Raw genomic sequence first — 11,226 nt, 5'->3', positions numbered from 1 at the left:
ACCTTTCTCGTAGCAGTTTCTCTCCATGCAAGGCTTGCTGCCTCTGCTGTTGCCCCCTCCACGTGCGTTGCGGTGTGTTTTTATAATTGTTGCCATTAGAGGAAAGGATACAGCTCTGGTTGCATATTTCTGCTTAAAACTCCACTGTGCTCCAGTTGCATGGCTGAAATTCTTTTAAATGCTTTGAGGTTTGCAGTATCAAGCTGAACACGGACTCCACACCAACGACTGGCAAAGAAAGGCATAGAGGCGCACCCTCGTAATCCAAGCACTTGGTAGGCTGAATCAGAAGGGTTGTCTTGTGTTCTAAAGTCCGGCCTGGGCCCGAGGGAAGAATAATCTGTCCTAGAAAGGACATTTCTTATCTCTGAGATCATCAGAGACCATTTTTTAATGGTATCCAAGGTTTCGGAACAAGAAATGCCCATGGGTAAAGGAGCTTGCTGCCACACCAGTTTTACCAAGGAGCTACATCCTAAGAACCCAATTTGGGTTTTGTTGTTGTTGTTGTTTGCTTTTTGGTTTTTGGTTTGGGTTTCTCTGGGTAGCCCTGGCTGTCCTGGAATGTGATCTGTATACCAAACTGGCCTTGAACTCAGAGATCTGGCCGCCTCTGCTTCCCGAGTGCTGGGATTAAGGGCGTGTATCACCACTACCCGGAAAAGATTCCACTTTTCAATTATAGTCAAGCCAAACAATACCACTTACCTGTGATCTCATCACTTGGGAGGCTGACATGTAAAGATCTTGAGCTTCAGACCAGCCAGCCTGAGCTACATAGAAGGGCCTCTCAACCCCCACTCCACTAAGCAGGAGTCTCACTGGGTAGCACTTAGCTGGCCTTGAACTTGCCATGTAGACCTGAAAATCAGAGATTCACCTGTTTCTGTCTTCTGAGAGTACTGGAATTAAAAGTGTGGCTATGAGGGGGGTGAGGAAAAAAAAGTGTGGCTATCTTTTAAGCCCAAGTTATAATAAAAGACTTAGAAGATGATGTAGAAGGAACAGGAGCCAAGGTTAGCCTTGGCTACATAGCAAGTTGGAAGACAGCCTGGGGTAAGTGAGACCCTTTCTCAAATAAGGGGGAAAGGCAGAGGCAGGTGAATCTGTGAAAGTTCGAGGCCAGCCTGGTTTACATAGTGAAAAGTGAAACCCTTTCTCAAAAAAATAAGGACACATTGAGAGTCTGGTTTTTTTTTTTCCAAGTGACATTATCAGTTTATGTATACAGTGTTCTGTCTGCATATACACCTGCAGGCCAGAAGAGGGCGCCAGATCTCATTACAGATGGTTGTGAGCCACCATGTGGTTGCTGGGAATTAAACTCAGGACCGCAGGGGCGGTGGTGGCGGCACACACCTTTAGTCCCAGCACTCGGGAGGCAGAGCCAGGTGGATCTCTGAGTTCGAGGCCAACCTGGGCTACAGAGCGAGATCCAGGACAGCCACCAAAACTATACAGAGAAACCCTGTCTGGAAAAACAAAAAAAACAAAACAAAACAAAAAACCCTCTTAACTTCTGAGCCATCTCTCCAGCCCAGTCTTATTTTTTTTAATCTCATATTAACTTTGACTTGCAAAGATTTCCAAACCAATTTATTCTTATCCTGATAGTTGGCAGCACCAATGTTAACAAAACCAGTTAAAATTAGCCACATATCTAAGATAGACAATATACAAAAGATATACAAATTATCTAAGATAGACAATGTACAAAAAATATACAAATTAAAACCATTTAAAAAGCAATGGATACCATAATTTGCCTGTGGCTATACCATCTACATTCTCAAATGATTGAAAAATTAAAACTCAAGATAAAAACTGTACAGTGTGAACTCCAAGTGACTCCCATTTTAAGCAAAGGTAGTCTTTCATTCTTACACATTTAGTGTCTCTGATGGGTTGAGAAGAGAAACACCATGATATTTTGAATGTTTGTACTTTTCCCTTATTGACTGTTGGGCATGCTGTGGTGCTCCGAAATAAGTCTGGTGAAGGTCCATGAGACAAGGCTTAAGACCTTCCAGGGTATATCCAGTCTTTTGTACCAATGACTCAGGCCAGCTTTGTCCTGTGACTGTGTAGAGAGCTAAATGAAAGGCAGCTCCAGCAATAAGTGATGGCAAATACGTTAGGTATGGGTTAGCATCTATCAAACTTAATTTTCCCCAAAACATTGCTAAGCTTTCAACTTTGCAGTTTGCAGGCTGCTGGTGCAGGAAGTATTGGGTAAGAAACTGATCTATTGTTGGCGCAGCTAAGTCAAAAGCAAGGACTTTCAGCACTAGGTGCTCCATTCTCAGAACCTGCTTCTTGGAATAGGTATCGTCTGTAAAATACACAAACTCTGCTACTTCTTGGGGGTATTATTTCTTCAAACTCTGAAGCTAGCAGTATAGCAGCAGTGCCCACAAGCTGAAGCTTCCCTCTTAGCACAGACATGGAAGAGAGGAACCGATCAATGTAGTTCGCAGCCAAATGCAAGGTGTCAGTCATTCTGTAATTTATATTCTTCTCCCACTTCAACTGGCCAGGCAGTCCACAAGGATGGCCCACAGACTGTTAGTGATGTCTGGCTGCTTCTTCATATAAATCCCCCTTTAGGTTTACACCTAACCTCCATTTCCCTAAGGTATGTGTGAATACCTTCATGAGAGTCGGGTACTTCATTAACACTCACCGGCTTTTCATTTTTTTTTTTTTTTAAGAGCTGAGGACCGAACCCAGGGCCTTGTGCTTGCTAGGCAAGCGTTCTACCACTGAGCTAAATCCCTAACCCCAGCTTTTCATCTTCTAAGATAACAGACATATCCATAGCATGTGGTGATTCAAAACTGCCATCCATTGGATAATCAAGAGGTACCAGTGGTTTTCTTGCTCCGGGTAAAGAGACCGCTGCATTGAAAGCCAGGGCATCTTCACACTGTGTTTCTTTTTATTTATTTATTTATTTATTTATTTTGTTTTTTCGAAACACGGTTTCTCTCTGTAGCTTTGCACCTTTCCTGGAACTCACTCTGTAGCCCACGCTGGCCTCGAACTCACAAAGATCCACCTGGCTCTGCCTCCCGAGTGCTGGGATTAAAGGTATGTGCCACCACCGCCCGGCCCACACTGTGTTTCTTTATGCTCAGCTGGCCTCTTCTGGGTCTCTTCTGTTTCATTCACATGAATAGCAATCCAAGAAGGACCAACAGCGACATGTTCATCGTTTATAGGAAGGTCCTTAAGTGGTGCGACTTTTTTTTTTTATTTAATGCCAAATGCTGTTTATTGAAGGAGGGAAGAGGTCTTACATACAGGCTTACAGCACAATGGGAGAACCCCGGAGGGCAGAAGTTCGCTGTGGATGTTTTACAATCTTGCATCTAAGCTGTTAACGCCCATTATTCAGGATACACAGACAAGGCACTTCCCTTAAGCATTCAAGAGGTTGAAACCTGGCAGGGAATTAGTATAAGGAGGATATCAAGATCAAGGTCAGCAAGCAAGGCAACAGTTACCCAAAACAGGGGCCAGGACCCTACAGGTCCCCCTTTTACTAAAAAATGAGCTTCTGACTTAGGTTGCGTGGGACGTCAGCAGGTCAAGATGGGACTCTTAAGAGGGTCTTGAGTCTCTGCTGCGGCGCGTTTCCTCACTCGTTCCAGGCCTTCAGCGCCGCCTGTGCCCGCGGCTGCTGGGCTGGCGCCACCTTCTCGGGGTTGACATTCTCCTGGTCTTCCTGCTGCAGCGAGGGCAAGGCCGAGCCCACCTCTCGACCCGACTGTCTCATCCCTCCGCGGCAGAGCGTGCACTGCGTCTGCAGCTCCCGGGCTGCGCGGGACCCTGGCGGCCGATGCACGGAGCTGGCTTTGCGGGCAGGCGGGTGGGCGGAAGGAGCGAGAGCCTAGATGCCACGAGCAGCCCCAAAAGTCTATTCTTGTCTTGTCTTTCTATCTTTCCAAGATGAGACCCAGAGCGATCTACATAGGAGACGAACTATATTCACTCGGAAACAACTGGAAACACTGAAGAGGTTGTATGACGAGAACCCGTATCCAAACCCCAAGCTCAGGAAAGAGCTGGCCTTACAAATGAAGATGAATCCCACAGTCCTGCAGGTTGGCCAGCAGTGCCCCTTTCTACCCCTTTAAGCTTCCTTCCTAACTGTTGTGGAATATATTATTTTAGATGTGTTACATTTGTTTATGCTGTGGAGCATTTGTTTTAGCGATGCAAAGATGTGTTGTACGCTTTTATGTTGCATTTACTTAACTCTGTAATGCCGTGTTACTGTGCCTGTCTAAAACACACCAGATAGCTGAACAGACAATAGCTAGGCACGAGAAAGGATAGGCATGGCTGGCAGGCAGAGAGAATAAATAGGAGGAGAAATCTGGGAAGAAAGATCAAGGAAGGGGCAAGAGGAGGACTCCAGGGGACAGCCACCCAGGTTAACACAGCAAGTGTATGCACATATACGGTGTGTTAGAGTTACGCTCTCGAGTGTGCAGAGGCTAATGGAAGACATCCAGTGTCTTCCCCTATGGCAGTCCACCTTGCTTCCTTGAGACAATCTCTCACCGAACTTGGAGTTCATCTTTTTTGTTTGAAACAGGGTATCACTACGTAGTTCTGGCTGGCCTAGAACTCAGTGTGTAGTCCAGGTTTGCCTCCAACTCACAGAAATGGGGCTTTGAACTCACAGAGGTGTATGCTACCACCCTTGGTCCTTCATTCCTGCTTTCTGACTCTTGACACCTCCTTTGTCCCCACCACCTCTGGCTCCTGCTCCTTGTATAGAATACGAGTGCAGAAAAAATGTGGCAGAAGTGCAGAACTAGCCGTTCTCACCTAGAAGTTGCCTTTCCACTGAACAACAGTCGCAGGCTTCTGAAGTCAGTCTCCACTCATTAACCCCCCGGCTCACTTTTCCACTTTCTTAGGTTTGGTTCAAGAACCAACGAGCAAAACGCAAGAGAGTCAAGTATAACCCTCTGCAGAAACAAGTACACCAGTCGTCGCCTCAAGTCGAAGAGCAACACCAGCGATTAGTTCACTTCCAAGCTCAACTCCAACATCAGCAGTCACCTCAACTCCAATACCAGCTGTCACCTCAACTCCACTACCAGCCATCACCTCAACTCCAATACCAGCCGTCACCTCTAGTCCTATTTCAGTTACCTCAATTCCAACACCAGCTGTCACCTCTAGTCCCACTTCAGTCACCCCAAGTCCAACGCCAGCCATCACCTCTAGTCCCACTTCATTTATCTCAAGTTCAACACCAACCATCACCTCAAGTCCAAGGCCAGCAGTCAACTCAAGTCCAACATGAGCAGTCACCTCAAGTTCAACACCAGCCATCACCTCAAGTCCAACGCCAGCCGTCACCCCAAGTCCAACGCCAGCCATCACCTCAAGTCCAGCCGTCACCCCAAGTCCAACGCCAGCCGTCACCTCTAGTCCCACTTCATTTATCTCAAGTTCAACACCAACCATCACCTCAAGTCCAAGGCCAGCAGTCAACTCAAGTCCAACACGAGCAGTCACCTCAAGTTCAACACCAACCATCACCCCAAGTCCAACGCCAGCCGTCACCCCAAGTCCAGCCGTCACCCCAAGTCCAACGCCAGCCATCACCTCAAGTCCAATGCCAGCCGTCAACTCAAGCCGAACACACGGAGTCACCTCAAGTCCAACACCAGCAGTCACTTCATGGTGGGGTCAATACCAATCCATCCCAGAATAAGGAGAATATACCACCAGGGTCCCCTACCAGCATCTTGCCTGTGTCTCAAATTTATACCAACACCAACGACATGATGCCCTCATTCCTACTCAGTCTATACCCTGACCTTAAGGATGCCAAATGTCCCCCTGAGGGCCATAAAATTATCCATTTTGGTTGTTGCCAGGACCCTGCCATATACTGGCTCCGACCCATCTTGGGGTCTCCCAATCACCTCTCAGGATTCCCATTCAATCATTGTGCCTCCTTATTCAAAAAAAAGAAAAAGAAGCTAAAAACAATAATGACTAATAGTTGACTTTTTTTTTTTTTGAGACTGGGTCTTGCTATGGGATGTTTTGTATGTCAAATGTGTTACTCTGATTGGTTAATAAATAAAACCCTGCCTGGCTACTGGCCAATCAGTAAGTATAGGCGGGACAAACAGAGAAGAGAATTCTGGGAAGTGGAAGGTTGAGGCAGAGGATGCTGCCAGCCACTGCCCTGAGAAGATGTTAAGATACTGGTAAGCCACGAGCCACATGGCAACTTATATCTTAAATCAACCCATTTCTGTTAATCTATAAGAACAGTTAACAAGAAGCCTGAGCCATTAGGCCAAACAGTTTAAATAATATAAGAGTCTGTGTGTTTATTTTATAAGCGGCTGAGGGACTGCCAGGGCATGAGATACATGCTCAACTATGTTCATAGCAGCATTATTCATAATAGCCAGAACCTGGAAACAACCTAGATGCCCCGAAACTGAAGAATGGATTAAGAAAATGTGGTACATATACACAATGGAGTACTACTCAACAGAGAAAACAATGACAGCATGAAATTTGCAGGCAAATGGATAGAACTAGAAAATATCATCCTGAGTGAGGTAACCCAGACTCAGAAAGACAAACATGGTATGTACTCACTCATAAGTGGATACTAGATATAAAGCAAAGGACAGTCAGACTGCAACCCACAGAACCAGGGAGGACCCTAGGATGACTGTGGCTTATAAGAAGTTTTGGTTTTGCCCAATCCCTGGGCATGCTGTAGTGAAACATTTCACTACTGGGATAAGAATTTATACTGTATCAAGCTGATAACAGAAAAATAAATGAATAAACAAATAAATAAGAAAAAAAGGTGTGTTACTTTTGTTTATGTTGCATTTGTTTAACTCTGTGAAGCTGTGTTACTGTGCCTGTGTAAAACACCTGATGGTCTAATAAAGAACTGAATGGCCAATAGCAAGGCAGGAGGGAGGTAGGCGGGGCTGGCAGGCAGAGAGTATGTAAAGAAGGAGAAAACTGGGAAGAGGCGATCTAGCAGCCAGAGAAGGAGGACTTCAGGGGTCAGCCACCAGCTACACAGCAAGTCATGGAGTAAGAATTACAGAAAAGAGAATGGGAAAAGCCCAGAGGTAGATGGAATAATTTAAGTTAAGGAAAGCTGGCTAGAAACTAAGCCAAGCTAAGGCTGGGCATTCATAAGTAATAACAAGCCTCCACGTACGATTTACTTGGGAGCTGAGTGGTGGGTCCCCAAAAGAATAAAAAACCCCAACAACACTCTGCCACTGAGCTACATACCCAAGTGTGGCATAGAGCCAAGAATGAACTTGACCACATAATCGTCATGCCTCTTAGGATTATGGGTGTATGACACCATGCATTGGGAATTAAAACTAGGCTTCCTATATGTATCCTAGGATGCTGTCCTCTGAGTATAAGAGTTGTTACCATTTTAATCATAGGAGACTCTATTTAGGTAATGATGTTTGTTCCCTCCTAGAACCATGGAATGAGTAAGATCATCTAACTTGACTTCAGCCAAGCTAGCCTGGGCCCACCTCCCTGCCAGGTGTGTGTAATTCCGCCCCAGCTGCACCTGATCTTATGGTTGAAGGAGCTGGTACAGAATTCAGAGCGTAGAAGGGGCACTCCACCTATAAAGCTATGAGGATGTCTTCGATGTTAAATTGAGGCTTTCTGATATGTCTGTGTGGTGGTTTGACTAGGAGTGGCCTCCATAGCTTCACATATTGGAATGTTTGCTCATTAGAGAGTGACACTATTAGAAGGTGTGGCCTTGTTTGAGTAGATGTGGGCTTGTTAGAGAAACTGTCACTCAGGGTGGGCTTTGAGGTTTCAAATGCACAAGTCTGACCCGGTGTCACTCTCTCTTCCTGTTGCCTGCCAATCCAGATGTGGAACTCTCCATTACCAAGTCCATCTCTATGTCAGCATGCTTCCTGACATGATGATAATGGACTAACCCGACATGATGATAATGGACTAAACCTCTGAAACTGTAAGCAAACCCCAATATTTTTTTTAAGAGTTGCCATAGCCTGGTGGTAGTGGTGGTGCACGCCTTTAATCCCAGCACTCTGGAAGCATAGCCAGGCAGATCTCTGAGTTTGAGACCAGCCTGGTCTACAGAATAAGTTCCAGGACACCCAAGACTACATAGAGAAACCCTGTCTTAAAAAACAAAAACAGGGGGTTGGGGATTTAGCTCAGTGGTAGAGCGCTTGCCCTTGCAAGCACAAGGCCCTGGGTTCAGTCCTCAGCTCCAGAAAAAAACAAACAAATAAACAAAAAGCTGGTCATGGTGACATACACCTTTAATCCTACCACTCAGAGGCAGGCACATCTCTATGAGTTCAGTGGCAGCCTTGTCTACTAAGAGAGTTCCAGGACAGCCAGGGCTGTTTGTTACACTGAGAAACTCTGTCTTGGAAAAAAAAAAAGTTGCTTGTGGTGCTATATTGGGTACCCTAATAAAATTTGCCTGAAGATCAGAGAACAGAACAAACCAGGAGATTAAACATAGAGTCCAGGCAGTTCCTTTGTCTCTCTGACATTTCAGCATTTACCCCAACATCTGGTTCTGGGTTTTTTATTGTAAGACGTATTAGATTTCGAACAACAGTTGTCATGGTCATGGTGTTTCATCATAGCAATAGAGCATTGACTAAGATATGCTGTTTTGGGGTTACCTATGATCTGTCAGTAAGCCCAATAAACTCACTGATTTATCAGGTTTGACTTCAGTGTAATCCTTACTCTGGTTCATCACTGGTGTCCTATCTGGGGAATATAGACACCTGTTTCCTTCTCCCTGGGAGAAGTTGAGGCAAGCCATGCTAGCCGAGCACTCAACTAACTTGAGCTACATCTCCACCCCAAACACACACACACACACACACACACACACACACACACACACACACAGCCTTTTGTTTTGGTTCTGGGTGCTTGTTTGTTAGACAGAATCAAACTATATATATATAATATAGTCTTGGAGAGCCTCGAACTTGCTCTGTGCCCAGGCTGGCCTTATACCTGTGGCAGGCTTTGAGCAGCTGCCTCCCCAGTGCTGGGATTACAAATGCACACCACGAAGCCCAGCGTGTGTGCTCTAGTTTTTGGTTTTCTCTTAAAGCAGTGCTGAGGGTCTAACCCAGGGCATTGTTCATGCTGAGCAAACTCTCTCTGCCACTGAGCAGCATACACCCTCCCACAGTGTTTATATGTACGAGCACATGTAGTATGTATGTGTATCTCACATATGTATGTGTAACTCCAGCTCTGATGCCTCTGATGGCATCTGTATTCACGTGCACGTAGCACATAAGCACAAATGGAAACATGATTGGAAAATACAATATTTAATATATATTAATATATCATATGTCTCAACATATTAAAAGAAAGAAAAGAACAGGTAGGAGGGCTGGCAAGATGGTTCAGCAGGTGGGGGTGATTTGGCTACGAAGCTTGACAACCAGAGTTCAATCTCTTGGATGCACACAGTGGAAGAGGTGAACCAATCCCACAAGTGACCCTTGGCCTCCACACTCATGCCACACCATGCACATGCTCACACATACACACAAAATAAATATTTTAGAGGACTGGAGAGCTGGCTTAATGAAGAGTAATGGCTTGCCCTTCTAGAGGACCAAGGTTCAATTCCCAGGACCAACATGATTGCTCACGACCACCTGTAACTCGAGTTCTAGGAGATCCAACACCCTCTTCTGGCCTTAGCAAGTACCAGGCCTGCAAACGGTACACAGGCCAACATGCAGACAAAATATCCAAACACATTAAAAAATTTTAATAAAATTAGAAATAAGAAGAGGCCAGGCGGTGGTGGAGGATGCCTTTAATCCCAGCACTCAGGAGGCAGAGGCAGGAGGATCTCTGTGAGTTTGAGGCCAGCCTGGGCTACACAGTAATTTCCAGGACAGGCTGCAAAGCAGAGAAACCCTGTCGCAGAGAGAGAGAGAGAGAGAGAGAGAGAGAGAGAGAGAGAGAGAGAGAGAGAGAACCAGATTACTTGGGAGACAGAGGCAGGCATATTTCTGTGAGTTCGAGGCCAGTCTGGTCTAAAGAGCAAGTTCTAGGACAGCCAAGTCTGCATAGAGAAACCCTATCTCAAATCCAAAAATAAAAAGACAGAAAAGAAAACTGAAGAGAGGCAGGGAGACGGAAATGGAGAAAAAGCCGGAGCTGACCAGGCGGCGGTGGCACATGCCTTTAATCCCTGCACTTAGGAGGCAGAAGAGCCAAGCTGATCTCTGCAAGTTCGAGGCCAGCCTGGTCTACAGAGTGAGATCCAGGACAGGCACCAAGACTACACAGAGAAACCCTGTCTCGAAAAAAAAAAAACAAAAAAAGCAGTAGATGTATATAAGGCTTTCTTCCAGCTGCTTTGAAAGAAAAGCGTCCCGAGTCCTGAGTCCTGTCTTCTCTCTCCCCGCCTGTGGGCTCAGGGCTTTTACCAAATTGATGATTATAAAAACCATCATGTGCTGTTAAATGCAGACTGATAGCCTAGAATGGGAGGGGGGGCAGGACCCAGAAAGGAGATTTAACCCAGGTTATATTTCCTCAAAGGTCACAGCCCAGAAAGCATCGCAAAAGCTCCGTGACTGCCCGGGTCCCCCGTTCCCTTACAGACGCCAGAAAGCAGAAATGACCAGAGGCCATCTCCAAGGTGAGCCTTGGTGGGGTGGGGCGTGGCGGGTGGTGGTGCTGGGGAAGGGACAGCAGGTTAGACAGAAGACGTATGAGCGTGAGTCTGCCCCACCACCAGGGTATAGCTGGAAGTTCCCCTCCCTGCTCTCGTGGCCTGGTGGCCCCACACCTCAGACCCAAAGGAACACACAGAGGCTTATATTAATTACAAACTCTATGTCCCTACTATAGGCTCAGGCTCCTTGCTAGCTAGATCTTACATCTTAAATTAACCCATTTCTTTTCTTTGACCACAGGTTAATTTTATTTAATCAAACAAATGTGGTATGTCTTTGCATTGTTAACAAAAGCGGTAGAAAAAAATATGTAAGACACCTTAAAATAATACTCCACAACATCAGGCCTTTTGTTTGGACAGGTGGTGTAGGCCAAACAAACAAAACTCAAGACAGCCCCTGGGCTTTCTTCCCTCCCTCCATTTTTCCCCTCCCTCCTTCCTTCCCTGAGTCTCCTATAGCT

At 45.9% G+C, this 11,226-nt stretch overlaps 1 pseudogene; it reads right to left on the bottom strand.

Annotated features, from left to right (window-relative positions):
* Positions 1 to 1,849: 1,849 nt before the first annotated feature.
* Positions 1,850 to 3,778, bottom strand: LOC128095445 (cyclin-A2-like; annotated as a pseudogene).
* Between the last annotated feature and the right edge of the window lie 7,448 nt (positions 3,779 to 11,226).

This window comes from Peromyscus californicus, unplaced genomic scaffold (genome assembly GCF_007827085.1).
Source record: "Peromyscus californicus insignis strain IS unplaced genomic scaffold, ASM782708v3 Scaffold_4__1_contigs__length_199733344, whole genome shotgun sequence".
Taxonomy (NCBI): Eukaryota; Metazoa; Chordata; class Mammalia; order Rodentia; family Cricetidae; genus Peromyscus; species Peromyscus californicus.
The sequence above is the reverse complement of the archived record's forward strand: the minus strand, read 5'-3'. Positions and strand labels throughout refer to the sequence as shown.